A 15,218-nucleotide genomic window follows, 5' to 3' on the forward strand; every position below is an offset into this window, starting at 1 on the left:
GCAGAAATCAAGCCTCGAGTCACAGGGACCACAGCACCTTCAAGCTGAGGTTGGACTCCGGCAACATCTGGCTAACGTTAAATCTCGGTAGGAGCAAGACGTTACCCGTGAATTAAAGGGACACGGCGTGTCCTGCTGGACGCTGACTGCCTTGGTTAGGCTCATTTAGGGAGGGACACGTCACAGCTTCAGTCTCCTCCTCCCAGATGTCACACTCAGCCAGTTTTTACGGCCGATGCTAAAAGTGGCTGGTCACATGTGGACGGGATGGATTTAGGGCATGTTTTATGGGTTCAGAGACATTTCTCACTGGAATGAAGAACTCACATCAGGCTGGGACCCAGGGTTTGAAGGGAAAGCTTGTTTCCGGGAGGCCTGTGAGCTCAAAGCGGGGGTGGGGTGCTTGACTAGAACCTACAAAAAAGAAGCCGCCGGTGTCAGCGCTGGTGAGCCGTGGCGAGCGGGGAGCTTCATTGTCTGGTGTTGAAACACGTCCTGTTTGTCACTCGTGCGTTTTACAGACAGAAGAAGAACGTGTCAACAGAACTGCCTTCTCGTGTATTTACAGAAATCTCTTTGTATCGGAGGTGCCCTCGCCAGCCCTGTGTTCCATGTTGTGTGGGAATTCATTCCACACCTGTCCCCTTCCAAAATCACCAGAGTTGCAAATAAAATATGTATCTGTTTTCTTACATTTAAAGAAATGAGACAAATGAAGGGGGGGGGGGTGGCGTGCTCTGAGGGAATTGCCTGGAGGTGTGATTTCAGTTTTCTCAAATGGAAAAAATGCAACAGAGACTTTCCTCATTATTTTTACTGTTCACAGTGGCAAAAAAAAAAATCAATTAAAGAGAAATTATCTTTCAACCTCAGCGGGGAAGGTGTCTTCATGCAGCCTGCTAAGGTCTGCGATATGACTCTGGGTTCACAAAGGCTTTACCGTGGCAGGACACAATGGCCTCTGGGCGTCCGAGCCGGCTGCAGGCTGGAGGGTAGCCTCCCTGCGCAGAGCGGAATCAGGACACGCTCACCGCAGGATCCGTGGGGGCCTCGTTCCCAGGCCCCAGAGAGCCCGCATCTCCATTCCTCAGCCCTGACCAAGCCTCCTTCCTTCTCTGTCTCTCTCTGTCCAGGACGGCTCCTCTCCACCTAGCAAACTGCTCCTCCCCCTTCAGGACGAGGCTCAGAGGCCCCCGCCTGATGCCAGATAGAGCTTCTCTAGGCCCTGTCGTCCATCCTTCCATCCGTCCACCTGCTCACTGAGTCACCTATCCATCCCCTCATCTCATCCTTCCAGGCACCTGGCCATCTAGCCACCCAACAAGTGTTTACTGAACACACACCACATGCCAACCCATGTTCTAATCACTCGGGATTCCGTTCTGGTGAGACGGTAGCTCACACTCTAATAAAGACCTCGCCTACAGCTTTAGGAATATTTCGGTCCTTTACCCCTCCCCACAAATGTGAGGTCAGAGCCTTTCTTATTCCCATTGAACAGGTGGAAAAACTGGAGCTTGGGGATGTGAACTTACTCGCAACCACTTGAGAAGTGGGAGGGGGAACCGAGGCCGGAATCTTGACCACCAGGCTCAGAGCGCTGCATGTCTGTGGGGTGTGGGTTGCGCTGTTCAGTGGTTAGTGTTTTAACATCCCCAAGTGCATCCATTTCAGGTGCTTAAGGGCAGGGACCGTGAGCTGTGTTGGCTTGGTGTGGCGTGGCGTCGGTGACCACCTGAATGCAGAGGGACTGAGAAAGCGGGAGCACCGCCATCACTAGCCCTGCTCGCTCACGTCCCATTTGCATCTACAGGGGCCTCGCTCAGCCCCCGGCTCCCAGGCCTTCTGGCAGAGCTCAGGCTCGCCCCACGGCCAACGCACTAACCCCGCACCAGGCCTGCTTCCAGCGTGAAGCTCTGTCTATAAGGGCCACCCAAGGCAGGTCAAAGGCCGGCCCAGGGCACTTCCAGCAGGTGAGGACGGGGGAGACGGTGCCTGGGGTCTGCACCTGGAAGCCGAGGGGCGGGGGGGGGAACGAGGCTGAAGACTCGGGTCCAGCACTCGGCCGGGAAGCCAGCCCGAGCTCCCGCCCACCAGCACCGACTGGCCTGAGGGACCAGGGATGGGAACTTGGCCTCTAGCCCAGGCTGAGGGTCCTCACCCCGCTCATACCCCCACCCCTCAGAAACTGGGGCTGGTCTTCGTCTCCAGCAGATTGAGCTCCCGGCTCTCAGTGCTCTGGCTCCACAGATCGAGCTGTCGTCTGTCTCCCCGACTGTCTGGGCACCCTGCCCGCTCCCCTCGGCTCGTCTCCCGCCCTGAGCCCTGCACCCTGCTTCCCAGCCCTTCCTGCCCTCAGCAGCAGCGAGAGTTACCTCGTAAGATCTGGGTGGGGCGTGGGATCCCAGGCTGCCCGGCCCCCACCTGACCACTGACCCTCCCACCACGTTACATCGGGACTGGGGAAGGCACTGGCCCAGCTCCTAGGACAGGGGGGCTCCAAGCAGAGGGTGCTTGCGTAGACCTGGGCACACGGACCTTCAGAGGACAGGGATGAGCCCAGGTGCCAGGGGACCCCTCCAGCCAGGCGTCACCCCCGCCTTTGCAAGCATGTGTTTGTGCCTTCTCCCACCTGTCACATACACACAGGTCCCCTGCCCACTTTACAGCGGAGCAGCCTGAAGCGCAGAGAGGTGAGGGGCATATCCAGGGTCACAGCCAGCCCAGGCTTCCCGCTGCCCGTCTGTCCCTTCCTCTGCCCAGAGCCAGAACCACGAAGGTTATAGAGCCTGAAGGTCCTGTCTCGAGCCGCTTGTGAGCAGAGAGTCAGGGCCAGCGTAGGTGCTGGGGACAGGGCGCCGCAGACCTGCCCTTGCCTCGGTCTCAGGGGTCCAGCCCAAGCCCAGGAGATCCTCTCCCTGGGCCCCGAGTAACGGCCAGAGGACACACACCCTCCCTGGCCTGTCAGTGCCGAGTCCTGGCAGGAGGATGCGGGTGGCCCCTGGCTCTGCTGTTCCAGGCCAATGCCCTGAGCAGGGAGCAGACTGATTAAAGCCAAAGGCAAGGCCAGCCACCGCCTTCACTGGCATGGATGTCAGTTCCTGGTGCCTGTTCAGCCCATGGTCACAGCGCTCAGCCTCAGAGGCCCCGGCATAATAATAAAGCGTAAATTGCACATTTCAGAGATGCCTGATGGATAACCAAGAAGCATTCGGGAGGCAGGGACCCAAGGTCTTTCTGTTCCCCTGTCTATGGGCCTCATCCATCTTGGCTCAAGTCTTCCCCGCTGCCCCTTCCCCAAGGCCGCTGCACTGAGCCCTCTGGTTACAGGAAGGCGGGGTGGGGCGGGGCCAGGGGAGGGAGCACACCTCGCTGGAGGAGCCCATTAATTGCCTGGGTGCCGGGCAGACTTTCTATTCTCTTGTTCTGTGTCGGATGTTTTGTGCAGCCATCAAAGTAAACCTGGTAAATGGCCCGTCTTTTACAGGGTCACTTGTTGTGGCATGGATCCCCCAGACCTCAGCATGGTGTGAGTCATGACCCGCCAGCTCCGTGACGGACAGCAGGACCCGTCACCTACCATGGGGCGGAGGGTGGGGGTTGGGGGGAACAGTGAGCTGGCTCAGACCAGAGGTGTCCAGACCACCATTAGCCGAGCACGCACCTGGGCATCGTGCTTGGCATTCCCCATCAGCCACTAGCTCGTGACATCTCCCAGGACAGAGAAACCTGGTGTGAGTCCTGCCCCTGCCACTTCCGGCTGTGTGATCTTGAGCAAGCTACTACCCTCTCTGGGCTTCAGTGTCCTCATCACTGGGTAGGGTCACAGTGGTCCACTTTACAGGGGAACTTGCTAATGAGGATTCAATAAGATTAGACGTGCAGAGTAACCTCTCATAAGTGCAACCTGTACGTAACAGATGCGTGAAGTTTAAAGCTGCCCCAGGCACACTGGTCTCGGTTCTGTGTTAACTGATTGTCTCCTTCCTCTGCCCTCTACCAGCCTCTTCATCACTCCCCTGGTGCTGCTGGGCCTCCAGGGCAGATGGGGAGCCTGCAGAGGTTGTGACACGGGGTCCCCCCACCTCACACTGGGCATTCTCAGGCCCTCCCCCCACGCTAGGGCGGAAGCACCGACCCTACAACTGGGCCACACAGAGCTGGCCCATCAGCACCAGGCCCCTCCCAGGCGACCCCAGGCTGCTGCAGTGCCTTGCTCATTGGGGGGCATCCAGGCCCAGGGAGGGGACTTGAGTGGGTGGGGCCCCTAGAACTCAGATGCATCTACCCCCTGTTCCTAAAGGCCCACACTCCCTCATGTGCCCTCTGGGCCTTTGCACGTGCTATTACTGCTTCGTAGACACCAACACACTCCCTCTTAGGCCTCACCAGGCCTTTTATTCCCACCCTGAGGCTTCAGCTTAGACGCCCCCTCCTTGACCCTGGACCCCCGCAAGGCTGAGTCTGTCCTGGCTCTGCCACCACACCCCCTTGGCTGGTGGCAGCAGGTGCTGCGGAGTAGCATCTGTAAATAGATGGAGGCACCTCGCTGTTGGAGACCCCCGGCCTCCCGGCGCTCAGCCCTGGTGCCTTCCCCAGATCCCATCAGACTGAGGGAAACAGGGAGCAGTGGCAGAATCCAGGCCTGGCACAGGCCCTGGCCCGCTGGAGGGCAGGTGGCATCTCCTGCTGCAGGTTTCGGGGCGGGGGGCACAGACAGGAGCACACCAGGGGACCAAGGACACTTCTGGAAGGAGCTGGGGGGTCCCAGGCAGGAAAAAGAAGGCTGGGCAGCCCCCCCAACTTCCCCACAAGCCTCCCAGCCCTGGTCTTCCTTCCTGTTACTCGCCGAAGTCCGCTCAGGTGGGGACATCCCAACGCTGCGTCCTCCAGGGTGCCAGGTACAGGCTCAGCCCCAGTCAGGAATCTGAGAATTCCGGCCTGACCTGTGGTGGCGCAGTGGATAAAGCGTCGACCTGGAAATGCGGAGGTCACCGGTTCGAAACCCTGGGCTTGCCTGGTCAAGGCACATATGGGAGTTGATGCTTCCAGCTCCTCCCCCCCTTCTCTCTCTCTGTCTCTCCTCTCTCTCTCTATCTCTCCCTCTCCTCTCTAAAAATTAATAATAAATTAAAATCATGAGAATTCCAGATGGCGGTGACTCCGAGAAGGGACTTGAAGCCAGGGGAGGACAACAGGGCTAGGTTCGAACGTGGCCCCTCTCACAGTGGCTCCCAGAGCTGTGACCCGCGGGGATGCCTCTCTGGGCCTGTTTCCTCATCTGTAATGTGTTGCTGAGGGCGGGGTTGTGTGGAGTGCCTACCTAGCACAGGCCTGGTGACTTCAGAACAAAGAGCAGCCCCAACTGTCCCCAAGGAGGGACCCCAAGGTCCTCATATGACCCGCTCAGGGCGACTGCCCACTAGTCCTGGCTAAGCTTCAGAAGAGGGGGGGCCAGGGAGCCGAGGCTCCCCTCCCCCTGCCTGTGCCCCCTCCCAGCCCTCCCTTCAGCGAGAAGAATTACTGTGTTTGCCCGGAAGCAGTTTCCGCCCCAGAAGGGAAAAGGCAGGGGGACCCCAACCGCTCCAGGCAGAGAGCCCCACCAAGGCAAGGTCACCTCCATGTTTGTGATGGGTCCTCAGCAAATATCTGTTTAAATTAACAAAGGGCTCCACCCTCACTTCCTCACCAGCCGATGCAACCTCCCAAGCACCCCTGTATGCAACACGGAGGGAGTAAAGTCGAGAAGCCAGGGGAATGGCCTCGGCCACCCCTCGGCTGTGGCCTGCTCGGGGAGGCCTGCGGAGAGCTCCCCCCCAGAAGGCCCCTCCCCTGTGAAAGCAGGTGGCCCAGGTGGCCTGCCTGGGCTCGGTCCAGCTGCTCTACCTACCGAGCGGTGGCCTCGGGTCTCAGGCCTTCATCTGTAAAATGGGACCACAGATGAGCCACTCCCCTGGGTTCTTGTGAAATGGTGATTGATCAGAACCAGGCACCGGTGCCGTCATTAGCTGTAGGCAGCGCTTCCCTGCAAGTCCGGGAGATATGAAGGGCAAGTAAGGAGGGGAACTTGAGGTGCTAGTGTGAGTTGGGGCTCCTGCCCAGGCCACTCTAGGCCCACGGGAGGCACTTCCTTCAGGCGGGGGGCTGGATGCCACGACCCTCTGGGCCATTCTAACCCTACTCTGCACAACTTCAAGCCTAATCTATCTACGGGTGCCACTGAGAACGTGTAATGCGTGGGGGTGGGGGTAAGGATTCTTTTAAAACCTAAAGTTAATTATTTTTCTAATTTCATGCTGCATGCATTATGCATCAGTAGTTATCGCGGGCGGTAATTGCAGGCAGGTCTGCAAATCCACTACAAACGTACCTTCAGCTCACCTCCCCTCATCGGCCGCCTGGGCGGTGCCGGGTGCCGGGATGTCCTCAACTTCAGAGAACGCAAGTCACTTTAAAAAATAAGACTTCTTAGGAGGTTAATTATATTGATAACAGCGTTCGATATTAAACTGTCCAGGGCCAGGAGGGGTGGGGGAATGGAAGGAGACACATATAATTTTGTTTCTTTCTCTCCCGGCATTATTTAATAAGAGGTTCCTGCGCTGGACACTCCCCTGTCTGTGTGCATTTTTAGTACAGCTGCCTACACTTAGGCTTAGTTACTTTGGGGAAAGAAAAAGAAGAGGCTGGGGAGTTTCAGAGGCAGGAGAGGGGCCTGAGGGCCTTTATTCAGGGGGCCGGGGGGAAGGAAGGGAGGGGGAGGCGCCTGCAGGGCTGGCGAGAGCCCAGAGAACAGGGCAGTGGTCCCCTGGGTCTGCACTGCTGGGCTTCTCCGCAGCCAGCAGGGTCCTGGCAGCCGGGGGCCAGCAGAGGAGCGGGGTGACCCGGCAAGACTGAGGACAGTGCTGCTCACTGATAAGCCGGTGGCTTGGAGCTGGGTGAGGCTGGGCCCGCCAGGAGCTGCGTGGCATCCTCCATGTGCAGGCCCTGGTGCTGGGGAGACCCTCTCCCCCTGTTTATTTAGGACAAGTTGATTGTCCAACCCCTGCCTCTAGGGTGTTCACTCCTACAGTTAGGACATATTCTGTCTTGTTCATGAGCCTAGACCAGAGCCTGGCCCGGGGGTGCTCGTAAACATCTATTGAATGAATGAACGGACGGATGGATGAATGAACAGAATCTGAGACCCAGGACCCAGCAGTGGAAGAGAAGAGGGAGGCCGGCCCTCCTTCAGCCTCACTCCGGGAGGTAACAGTGAGCAGGGTGCCCTCCTCAGGGCGGCCCAGAGAGGCAAAGGGACTGGTCTGATCATACGGTGCGCGGTGGAGGAACTGGACACAAACCCAGGCCGTTGCTCTCCCCTTCCCAGGTGTCTTACCCGCCCCTCAGCTGCGGGGGAGCAAACCCAGGGAAGACCCCTGCTGTTCCCACGAATCTCCTCTGCTGGGAGGTGACCAGCTTGGAACCGCCCAAGTGCAGGTCTGCTTGCAGGCATCAGAGGCTGGCCCACCCCCTTCCTCAGAGACGGCCGCCCCCCCCCTCACAGGCACGCACAGGGTGGAACCCACTCTCGGGGCTGGGGTGGGAGAGGATCTTGTAGGTCATCTGCTTTTTCCAGAGGAGGAGCAATCAAGGCCTAGGAGGGGAAGGACAGGTCGGGGGCGGAGAGAACCCTCCAGGAGCTGTGGACAGCCCTCGCCCTGCCCGTCTCCCCGGCCTTGGCACTGACTCGCAAACCCTTTCCTGAGGGTTGGCCTGGGAGGGGACGGTGGACAGTGTCCAGTTGAAGCAGGGTCTCATGGGGGCTGTTCTCCCCCACCAGTGGGTCTGCTGCCCCTCTGGCTCTATGGGGTCAGGCCAGGTAGTGGCAGGAACTGACCAGCCTGAGTGCCTGCTGCGTGCTGGGCCCCTGACAAACCCCTGTCCTTTCTGGCTGGCCGCTTCCCAGCAGGACCTGCAGGCCCAGTGCACAGAGGGGAGCACACTTCAGGGAGGAGAAGGGAAGTGCCCAAGGTCACACCACTCACAGACTGGAAGACCGGGACACCGACCCACACCTGACTGTCTCCACAGCCCAGTTCTGAGGCAGAGCTGGGCGCTGAACAGGTTCAACGTCAGCATTTGGGGCACAGGCTTGGGGGCCGTAGCTGGCTGCTCCCTTCTGGCATGGCCTCAGCCGCAGGGATGACCCCCCCCATGCCTCATAGGGGCTAGGAAGAGAATAGGGACAAGTGGCCAGGAGGCCGGCGCCAGGGGCTAAGCTCGGGCTCTTGACGGGTCCCACTGCTGGGCTGGCTTCTGTATAATAAATAACAGCAAATAGCCCATCTGCAGGCATCTTTCACACTGGTGGCTAATAACACACTATTAATGCCCCCGCAGACGGCGCGCACGCCACGCGGCGCTGACGAATGTCCCGGCCCGGGTGCAGTCATAAATCAGCCCCTCTCCTGGGGAAGCGTGCGGGGAAGTGTCATTTTCCATCTTGGTAATGAATTGGGGCTTCCCCGCCCTGCCCTGGGCACAGCCTCCGCCCCAGGTTGCCTGGGGTTTGTGTTTGCAGAGGCTGGAGTCCTCCCTCCTGGCCTGTGTGGAGGCATGGGGAGGACCGGCAGGACCCGGCCCCCTACCCAGCCCAGCCTCGCGGGCCTCGGGGCACTCACTGCCCTTTTCTGGGGCCCCGCGTGCCTCTCTTACAACAAAGGGGCCACCTGGAAGCTGGAGCAGATGCTGCCCACAGGCCAGCAGGAGCAGGGCCTTCACTGGTGGCTTTGGATCGACCTCACCCTAGGGTCCTTGTCCGTGCTGAAGTCACCAAAGGTTCTGTCTCCCCAGAGGCTGACCTCAGCCTCCCTCTTTGGGCAGAACTCAGAGGGGTTCAGAGCGAGAGCTCCCTCCAAGGACAGCGGGGCCTGGGCAGTGGGGAGGGCAGCAGTTCCTCCAGGAAAGGCCACTCCCTTCCACCCTGGTCCATGCACCTGGCATAGAGCCCAGCAGCCTGGGGCCACCAGGTAGCCAACGACCCGTCGCCTGGCAAGCTGAAGCGGCGAGTTGCTTGAACTTCGTGTGTGGAGCGGGTGGGACGGAGCGGCAGACCTGGGGGCTCTGTAGGCCCCAGTCTGACCCAGCCCGGGGGAGGGCGGGCCCCAGGTGTTTCACCTGTACCCCTCCCTGGGCACAAAGAGCGCTGGGCCTTCCCCGTCCGTCTTACCTCCTGCGCTGGAGCCCCGGAGCCTGCCGGGCCTGGCTGGAGTCGCTGCTCTGGATGGTGCGCTTGCGTCCTGCCGGGCCTGGCTGCAATCGCTGCTCTGGCTGGTGCGCTGGTGTCCTGGCGGGCCTGGGCCAGGCTCACACTCCGGCCCGCCCGTGGCCCTGGCGCTCGGGGTACAGGTCGCACGCCTGGGGTGCCGGGTGGTGCTGGGGGCACCCCGGGACGCAGGGCGGAGGCTCTGTGCTTGGCTCTGCCGGGCTCCTGGTGGTCAGACGTGGCCGCGGGTCCAGAGCAGCGTTCTCCACGCCCTAGGCCACGGGTGCTGCTGGCCTCTGCCCCACGGAGCGCGGGGCCCCCTGCGGCCCCTGGACTCCTGTGTTTGGCCTGAGGGGGTTCTGGGCCCCTGCTCCGCAGGCATGCCCTATGGCCTGGCGCCCATCCCTGGAGGGTGGCCCCTCACTGCCCTCTTTCAACTTTTGCTCCTTTGTCTGTTGGCCGCCACCTCCTCCAAAAGGCTTCTGTGTGGCTTTTCCCCCCTTTTCTTTACCAAGTTCTTTTTTTTTTTTTTTTTAATCCCTTTAAGTCACTTGGCAGACTGGGCTCCGGTGCAGAGAGCACTCTTGTGTGACAGAGCTGAGAGGGAGCCGCTCTCCAGAGGCTCGGTGTCCCTGCCACTCAGGCTGTGTCTCCGGGGGGCGGCGGGGGTCCGTCCCCCGCCCAGGAGTGCGGAGGCTCGCGGTGGGGCTGAGCCGCTGGCATGCACCGCTGAGCTGTCAGGCCCCACAGGCCCCTCTTTGGGAAGATGCTTAGGGGGGCGGAAGGGGGCGCAGTCCTGCTTGGCTGCTCCTGTTTGTAGAGAAGATTTCTTGCTGGGGAGGCCAGGGGCGACTGGGGGGATAGGTTATTCCTGCTTCACCTCCTGGTCGTGTCTGTCTGTCCAAAACGGAGTCCTCCTCACCCACTGCCCGCCTCCTCACCTGCCAAAAAACAAGACGTGATTAAGCCCTGGAATCGGGAGCCCCGGGGGTGGGTGGGGACAGCCTGACCGGCTGTGAGCCCTCTCCTCCCAGCCCTTCGGACCGGGTTCTCCACACCAGTTTCCCACGCGGGAGGGAGCTGGGACTGTGCTCCACCGCCCCCCTCCTCTTTTCACATCCAGATAACAGACAGCTGGCCACGCACAGCCCCTTCCTCCGGGCGCCTGGCTTCCCTTTTCCCGGGGCTGGAAGGACTGCGGGAAGAAAAAGGCAGTTCTGAGGGCTCCTGGCCCTGCAGGGGCCCTGCTCCGGCCCCGAGCTGGCTCCGCTTCCCCCAGCACCTGCTCCTCTCGCTAATGTCATTCAAAGGATCCAACTGGGCCACTGCGACCTCGGCTTCCAGAGCAAGCCCTGCCTCTCCCCCTCCGCCCTGGGGAAGCCGGAGCATCGGGGAACCCGGGAAGTTGTGCCCCTGCCTGCCTCCTGAGACCACCCCACTTCCCAGGCCAGGGTCAGTGCTCCACACCCCCAACTGCCCTTTCACAGAGATGGGGTGGGCCGGTGGGGGGTCAGGGCGGCTGTTAGCAAGAATTAGAAACAAAACCCAGAGCGCTCTGCTGCCCGCCGCTCGTTAGCGCGGCCCTCTCGTTAGCGTGGCGTGTCGAAGGCCCTGTGCCCTGGTGTCCGCACCCCCCTGCAGGAGCCCCTCTTTGGAAAAGTGCTTTCATTACACATCTGAGAGTGTCAGCTCAGTTTGAAATAGGATCCAGATGGGCTCGGCTGCATCTGGGCACTCTTCTTTGCAGGGCCGAAGGTGACTGGTTTGAGAAATGCTTGTCTGGGGCTGTTCCAAATAAAAACAAGAATTTTTAGGGTGTGTGTTTTAATAAGCCCAGAGTCCCGACTGGGCACCCGGCCTAGCGGGCAGTGCATTGGAGAAGGGGGTGGTGCTGGCCGGCCAGGTCGAGCGCAGGCTGATGGGGTGGGTAGGACGGGGGGCGGGGGGTGTCTTGGGACAGCTTCCCCAGGAGCAAGGAGGTTTAAGACCCAGCAATCCCCCAGGGACATCAGTCCTGAGGTGTGAGCAGGCAGATAGGGGGCGGCCCCCAGGAAGGGGTGGGGTTGGGGATGGATAGGAGGGAAGATGGGGACAGGGACCCTTCATGAGGGGTGACGTGCCCGGCTTCAGTGCCTGCTCTTATTGCTGTTACACCCGTGTGATTTCATCCGATTATAAATCGTAATTTCTCTGTGAAAGCGAGAGTGGAAAGAGTCCAATGAGGTCATCTGCCTCCCTGGCTGGGGGTGTGGTGGGTGTGGAGTCGGCCATACCCTCAGAACCCAGAGGCTCCAACTGGGCATGGCCACTGGTCCCCGTGACAGGAGGTTACAACTTGAGCTCTGCTTCTGAAATGATGGATACAGGGCGGCAGCTTCACCCCGCTGGCCTCAGGCCCTTCCCACGGCCCTCGGGATCAGGGCAGTGCTCCCAGGGCAGCCTCCAGGGTCCCACAAGGTCTAGCCCTGCCTGGTCCACCGGCCTCGTCTCCCACCTCTTCCCCCAAACACCCTCATAGGATCCACTGGACCTTAGGCCATGCTGTTCTCCCTCCTGCAAGAGTCTGTCTAACATCACTCCTCGCCTCCTACGTGGGGGCACGTGATCGCACAACCACGAGGGCAAGGCACAGTGCCTCGGAAGGAGCTGTCTCCCTGGTTCAAGGCAGGGACTGCATCTGCTTGTCTGAGGCTGACCACTGACACGTGGCCCGGCTCAGTGCCTTGCACATAGTAGGTGCCTAATTAACGCACCCAGTGAACTCCTCTCTCTGCTTCCTCATTTAGGAAACTAAGGGTCCAAGCAAGGTTCTGGCCCATCCAGCTTTGTATATCCTGGGCCTGCCTTCCCTACTGTCCCTAACCCCTCCCTTCCCCGTGGCCCTACAAAGCCTCCTGGGAACACCACATGTCAGACCCCATGAGGCACTGGCTCCTTCATTGTTCCTGCCTTGGGTGAGTGAATGCCTCTCGGGCGTCAGGGGGGGTGTTGTATTCTAAGATCGGCCTGGTGGGCAGTGCTCGGAGGTGTGAGTTATGGTGGTGACCGTAGTAGCTTCCTGTATTCTCTGGGCCCAGAAATGAATAGGTCAATGTACCTTCTGACAAACACCTGCCATTGAGTCCCCAGTGGGCACACCATTGGATCGAATAAGCTGAAGCCACACTGTGCAGATGAGGCTCGTGGTGGTACGTGGACTTTCTATGCGGTCGGTCCAGTTGACCCGGAGGAAATGAACCTGGGGGTTACCAAGGCTTCGCGAACCGGGACCGCTCTTTGGCCCCTGCTTCTTGGGTCCGCATAATAAAAGCTTCCATTTGTAACTGCTTGAGACGCTTACCCAGCTCTACTTTTTGTTACAGATAACATAACTGTATTGAGAGACATTTGAAAGGGAGGAAAGAGAGCCAAGCGCACAGCCCACATCTCCACACCACTCTGCCTTCCCACTCACAAAGGAACTTCATTTTTTTCCAGGTCACTCTGCTCTGCTGTCTCCCGAGCCTTGGGACAGCCCTGCGTGGCTGGCAGAGCAGGGAGGACCACCCCCACTGTGCAGGTGCAGGGGGACTTTGAAAAACAAAAACAAAGGAGCGGACTTGTCCGAGGTTGTATGAGCTACATGACAGCCAGGGGCCAGTCCCCTTCTCCCTGCATGATGCTGGTCTCAGCACAGCAGAAACGTACCATCAACCAAATACACGACGGCCTCTGGGCCCACTGCACTGAGACACTCCCGGTCTCGGCTGAGGCCCCCTCATGCAGTCACCCATTCATTCCGCCGTATCTCCATCCACCCAGCATCGATCCGTCTCCCTGTTCGTCATCCCTCCATGCATTCAGCTCTCCATCCATCCATTATCCATTCATCCATTCATTTATCATCCATTCATCCCTCCCTCTCTCCCTCCCTCCCTCCATTATCCACCCATCCATCCCGCAAACATGTACCGAGTCCAGTCACGCACCCAACACTATGCTAGACACTGGGATCCAAAGAGGTGCCCCTTTCCTCCAGGAGCTGGAGTCCAGTCGAACGGCCACCAGTTTGCAAAAGGCCACAGTTGAGACACATAGGGCATCACAGGAGCAAAAAGCCCCGCCCTGCCCTGCCCAGCCTGGGGCGGGGTGAGGTGGGGGTGGGGGGTGGGGCTGTGGATAAGGGCTTCCTGGGGAATTTCACGAGTGCCGTGGCTCTGGGGTCCTCTAGATTCCCCTGTCGTGATAGTCACGTGTGAGCTCAGTGGCGAGCTAGAGTGGGGCGGGTGTGGCCAGTTTCCCCCTGACCACCTGTCCATCCTCCAGAGCCACCACCCCACCTTTGGACCTCAGGGCTTCTCCCCTGTGTAAATGCTCTTCTTCATCGTCACGGCTCCTGGCTGAAAGATAGCTCTGCGCTGATATTAATTCTTATATTAGCAATTAGCTGTCCTGCTTTATTTCAACCTATGGCTCTTAGGACGGATTTTTATGTGCGCGTTATTAATCAGACGCCTAGGATGTGCCGCTGGAAACCCAGGTGGGCTTTATGGCTGGCGACTTAGCCAAGTGGTGTTTTAAATGAACAGCACGCCCGCCCCTCTCCCTAGCCAGAGGCAGAGAAGGCAGAGTTTAGACCATTGTGTGCAGGCCAGAGCCGCTGCGAGCTGGCGGACCTGGTGTTTTCTTTCATTTTGGACTTCCAGGCTGAGGTCAGCATCTGTGTCTGACCTTCACAGATGAAAAGGCCGTTCGTGACTCCGACCTGGAGTTTGTTCCATGGCTGCTGACTCTCTCCCATCAGGATGGCCCGCCTCAGGGCCTGTTCGTTTCCCCCACTGCAGTGTGTGGCTTATTCCTCTGGTGGCAGCGTGGACCCCCGGGGGGCCCATCACAGCCAGGTTTCCCCTCTCCAGGGGGCAGAGAGCTAGGGACCGGAGTCACAGGGCGGAGAGAGCGTTCCCATTTGGGAGTGTGGGCTCTTTCTGTAACAGGGTCAGCAGCGTAGAGAGTAGAGCAGGAAGCACATTTCAGGACGAGGGAACAGCATGTGTCAAAGCCCAGAGGTGGGAAGCTGGTGTCCCAGAGCTCTGAGCTGGTGGAGGGCAGTGACCTGGGCTGCAGCGGGAGCCAGGACCCTGGTCCTGGGGGCGTTGTGAATGCCCGGCTGAGGGACAGCCCTCCTCCTGAGGCCGCGCAGGGGCCTAGGCGGAAGGGGCATGGCCAGGCCTGCGGTTTCGGAGGGATCACTCTGGTTGCCATGTAGAGAAGTGGAGAGTGTCGGGGTACACGGGAGGGGACCGGTGACAGACTGAGACAGTGTCCCTAGGAGCAGGGGCGCAGCTGTGGGGTGAGGGACAGGGGCTGACTGGAGGCCTCCCTGAAGACGGGCCTGGGGCTGGGAGGGTTTCCTCCTGCTCCTGTTCCTGCTCCTGCTCCCTGGAGGGTGGCTGAGCGCTCCTGCCAGCTCCAGCTCCAGACACAGGCTCCAGGGCCCCGGGCGGGGCAGCCGGGAGGCCTGTAGAGGGGCGCGCTGCAGCCTCGCGCTTCTCCCTCTCCGCTGTCAACGGGACGGCCCCGCCCGGCCCCCTCCCGGCTCGCTCTGGCCCCCAGGCTTGGCACCGCGCAGCACCCTCACGGCGGGTGAGAAGGGTGGAGGCGAGAAAGCCTGCGTACTTGGTGTGAACCCTCCAAGCCTCGACACTGCTAATTAAACTGTCTTCTGACAAAACCCAGACTTTTGGGGCTGGGTGTGTGAGCAAGTGTGTGAGCCAGCCCGTGGGCGGCAGCCGGAGCCCGCAATGCCAGGCCAGTGGCCCTGAAACACGGCCGAGCCCACCCTGACACAGACCGCCAGGGACCCAGGGTGGGCCGTGCCCGGAGCAGGGATGCCAACAGCTCCAGGGACCCAGGGGGCAGCTCTTCTAAGACAGAGCTTCTCCAGGGACAAACCGCGGGACTTCTGCCATGACGGGATGTCCCTGTCTCCTCC

General features: G+C 60.1%; 2 protein-coding genes across 6 annotated transcripts in view; one reads left to right on the forward strand and one right to left on the reverse strand.

Annotated features, from left to right (window-relative positions):
- The window catches only part of MACROD1 (mono-ADP ribosylhydrolase 1), a 150,073-nt gene that overhangs the window by 45,610 nt on the left and 89,245 nt on the right, over nt 1-15,218 (forward strand). The window lies entirely within an intron of this gene.
- FLRT1 (fibronectin leucine rich transmembrane protein 1) overlaps nt 1-15,218 on the reverse strand; it is a 77,971-nt gene that overhangs the window by 8,943 nt on the left and 53,810 nt on the right. The window contains exons 2-3 of one of the 2 annotated variants that reach the window (XM_066359922.1): nt 9,212-10,188; nt 5,891-6,025 (exon numbers count right to left, since the gene is read on the reverse strand). The gene's annotated coding sequence lies outside the window, so the exon portion shown is untranslated. The remainder of the gene's footprint in view (nt 1-5,890; nt 6,026-9,211; nt 10,189-15,218) is intronic. The other variant, XM_066359914.1, reaches the window with a different exon arrangement.

This window comes from Saccopteryx leptura, chromosome 1 (genome assembly GCF_036850995.1).
Source record: "Saccopteryx leptura isolate mSacLep1 chromosome 1, mSacLep1_pri_phased_curated, whole genome shotgun sequence".
Taxonomy (NCBI): Eukaryota; Metazoa; Chordata; class Mammalia; order Chiroptera; family Emballonuridae; genus Saccopteryx; species Saccopteryx leptura.